Source organism: Anarrhichthys ocellatus, unplaced genomic scaffold (genome assembly GCF_004355925.1).
Source record: "Anarrhichthys ocellatus isolate YVR2014 unplaced genomic scaffold, GSC_Weel_1.0 scaffold38, whole genome shotgun sequence".
Lineage (NCBI taxonomy): Eukaryota > Metazoa > Chordata > Actinopteri > Perciformes > Anarhichadidae > Anarrhichthys > Anarrhichthys ocellatus.
The window spans coordinates 120,977-124,980 of NW_022280068.1; positions in this window are offsets into that span (position 1 = coordinate 120,977).

Consider the following 4,004-nt stretch of genomic DNA (forward strand, 5'->3'; position numbering starts at 1 on the left):
GGTAGGTGTTACGGACCGAGAGAGATCCAGATGTGGGGGCGTGGTAATACGATGCCTCTGCCTGATTGGCTGAGGAGGTCGTGACGATTTTTCACCTTGACTTTACATTTTGTAAAGATGTCCATGAAAGCGTTTTGTATGTGTCTCATTGTTTTTCATAAGCAGCTGATATTGAGAAGCTATGACACACTACAGGTGTTACTGTAGAAATGTTACACAGTATGATATTGAACATGAATAATGTTATCATTAGATAGTGAATACTTAAAATGGTGGTTTAATATTCATTTATCCATTACACAGCAAGAATCAACTTTTTGATTAATCAGTGCATTATTTAACGCAATACAGTTCGCAATATAGTTTAATCAAACACAATGTGTGTGTGCAGAGTGGTTGTGGTTTGCACGGATATTTATTTTTCCACCATATTGTTCCTTGAGTGAAGGCAGAGCACAGCGTGTAAAAGGAGACGCAGAGTAAAAGTGTTTACCATTTCTACCACTAGATAGCAGTATAAGTATATTTAAACCACAGATCTAGTTCTATATACCTGTGTCTTTGTTAATTGTCTAGGTCAGGGATTCCCAAAGTGTGGTGCAGGGGTGCGCAAGCTGCCTCTAGGGGGTGCGCGAGAGGAAAAATGTAATGGTGGTCTAATGGTGCAATAATTAATATTAAATATAATTTAAAAAATGGTAAGTGGGATTTTTCAAAAAATAAAAACATGAATTATAAAAATTCCCTTTGTAGGATTTAAATTTAAAATTAAAAACTTACAATTGAATAAATAAATGCACTTCAGCTCCTGCCGCCAGTCTTTTACGTACACACTAGCTAGCCTAGCTTGTGCAGCTAACGTCAGCTAACAGCTAACTTCATTCATTCAGCAACATTCATGCAAATATGCTAAACTGGCTGAAATCTGGGAAACTGTCAGGTGGGACATCTGAAGCTATCAGTCATAAAAGAGGAGAGGGACAGAGAGAGAGAGAGGAATCGGAGGCGAGAGAAACAGAGAGGTGCGTTGGGGAGAGACCGGGAGAAGAAATTTAGCGGGAGTCAGAGAAAGATGAGACGGAGGAGGACCGAAAAGGAGGAAAGGATAGCACAGACAAATCGGGAGCACATAGGCCCATAGCGGAGTCAAGGTGAAAAAAAAGAGGAAACGAGTGTGTGCATCAGAGTGGGAAAAAAAAGAGGAAATATGATGAAATATGATGAAAATGATCTGGGTCTGGGCTTCACTTGGATTGGCAATGCAGATTGGCAATGCCACCTGAACACCAAGCATGCCAGTGCAAGTCAAAAGCCAGTGCAAGTCAAAAGCCACATTTTTAATATCGAAATTGGAGGAGTTACAAAACAGCCAAAAACAACTGCAGTCTCATTCATGTGTTGGGTCTACAAAAAACGCACTACGGGCTTCATATCTGGTCAGTTACAGCAGTTTTTCAACCTTTTCTGAGCTGCGGTTCTGTGGAAACCCTCAAGATGGAGTGAAGGTGCATCAGTGAGACAACTCCTGTGTGGGTTTTTGTTCATCTTCATCACAGAGAAAAGCTGCTCACACAGGTTTGTGCTCCCAAACATGCAGAGTATTTGAGCAGCATGTAGGTGGAGTTAACTTAAGGCATCGTTTCGGGGGTGACGCTTGGAAACTGTGCAGCGCCCACAGTGTCATACTTTGCCTTGAGTGTCATTACACTGGAGGTCTATCAGCTCCACAGGTGCTCTTTCCACGTCAACTGCAAATGGATTGCTGAGCAGTTCAAATTAAAATTTCTGAGCTGCAAAGTTGGCAAATCGCCGAGTGAACTCCGTGCCAAGTGCGCCCAGTTTATCAGAAAAATGCGCAGTCGGGAACACATGGAGACTTTTACTGCCTCACACATGTCTGTGATCACACGTCCCCGTCCCTGATGCTACATCCATACTACTACGTTTCTATTTGGAAGTAGATTTGTCAAATAGAAACGATCTCCGTCCACACCGGCGTTTCAGCGTTTTCGAATTGATATGCATCCACATGGCAACCTTCGAAGACGGGCAACACGTGAACATTAACGTACACTGGGCATGCGCGTGACGGTGTAAACAGGAAGTAGATTGGTTGCTGAGTTTAAAAAAAATACGACAGAGTAATAAAGTAGTCTTTAATAATGAAAGGTTGTGTTTGATACTTAAGATCTTCCTCTCAAATATTCCTCTATAAACTCAAACAGACACAGTTCGTGGAACATTTTAGAAGTTTTATTTTTCAGACTTAGTTACAGCGCTGCGGGTTTTTCTCTATCTCTCTCTCACATCAAATTTACTTTAAAATCAACACTTACACGTAAACATTTACTAGATTATGGTCCATAAATGTGGTCAACACACATCTCTCACTCTATTCTGCTCTTGCTTAGCCATCATGTAACATGTCCGACTAGCTAGCTTATAAGCTAATTTTAACATTACCGCCAATGGAGAAATGCTAACCGCGATTAGCATTTAATACAACACAAATGCTATACTAAAAGAGCGAATAGAATATATCTTCGTACATCTTTTCATGCTTCATAAAGAAATACTTACAGACTAAGGTCTCTCAAGGCTACCAAACGGAAGAAGTAAAACGTTAGTGCAGCGTGTCTTCTCATTAGAATCTAAAAACAACGAGGCACTAACTACGGCAAGAGAGGAGGGATAAATATGAGCATGAAAATGTCGTTTTTTCTAAACGCATCAGTTTCCGACCGTCCACACTCAAACGCAACCCCGGAGTTTTCAAACACCTCCAATCTCGGGGGTGTTTTCAAACTCCTCCGTTTAGGGGGCTCCAAAACTCCGGCGTAGTGTAAACGTAGCAAAACATATGTGTTTCCAAACGTAAACAGAGTAGTTTGGACATGGCCTAAAGCTGGAGGTTTAGCGCAGTGAGATGCTTCGTTATGTTGCACAAAAAGCCAGCTCATGTCGCCACTTTTCGTCCCGGACCTCTGTAGTGTGGCGGGCCAGTTATGATAAACATATGATATTTTCTGGCCGGCCGTTGTACCGAGGGCCGGATATATGCTGACAATTTAATGACAAGTCTCTCAATGTGTTGATCCTTACTAGGCTTTTCATCTGGGTTAGAACGTTGTCCAGGGCCCAGTTCAGAGTCTGCATTTTTCCTTTTCAAATATTTCACCATCGCTGTTCGTCTCGTCACCGCAACTTCTCCCGTCCTAAATTAACACGGTCATTACTGCGCTACCTACTGCCACCCACTGGCATGGGAGAGTATTTATTACTTAGCCAGCCACTATGTTGCAGCTCAGACGCTCAACAATGGTAAAGTATTTGCAACAACAACTAAATAATATTTTATTGGACTCATTAAGTGAAATTGGACATTTTCCCGCGGCACACCTGGCGATCTCTCACGGCACACTGGTGTGCTGCGGCACAGTGGTTGAAAATCACTGAGTTACAGAATAGCAAGAAAGTGGCAACCTCACACAATCGCCGAAGACGTGTGCTTGCCAGCTGCCAAAAAGATGGTGTAATGTATGATTGGAGAGAGAGAAGCAAAAAAGTTGGACATGATCCCGACATCCTGGCTACATTAGTCGGTTGCGTGAAGAAGAGTGAGTTTTACTCTCTGCAAGTAGACGAGTCGACAGATGTGGCCAATCTGGCCAATCTTCTGGTGTACGTCCGTTACCTTTTCGAAGGCACGGTGCAGGAAGATTTTTTGTTCTGTCGGCCCCTTGCTACCCGAACAACAGTACAAGAAATCTTCAATTTAATTGACATCTTTATGAGGACCAATGGGATCAACTGGACACGCTGCGTGGGAATCTGCACTGACGGGGCAAAATGGATGACGGGGAAGCACACAGGGCTTATAGCTCACATCAGTAAAGTCTGTCCATCCATTCTCTGGTTACATTGCAGTGTTCACAGAGAGGCCCTTGCAGCCAAAAACATGCCAGCTGATCTACTTTCAGATGCTGTGAAACTGGTGAACTTCA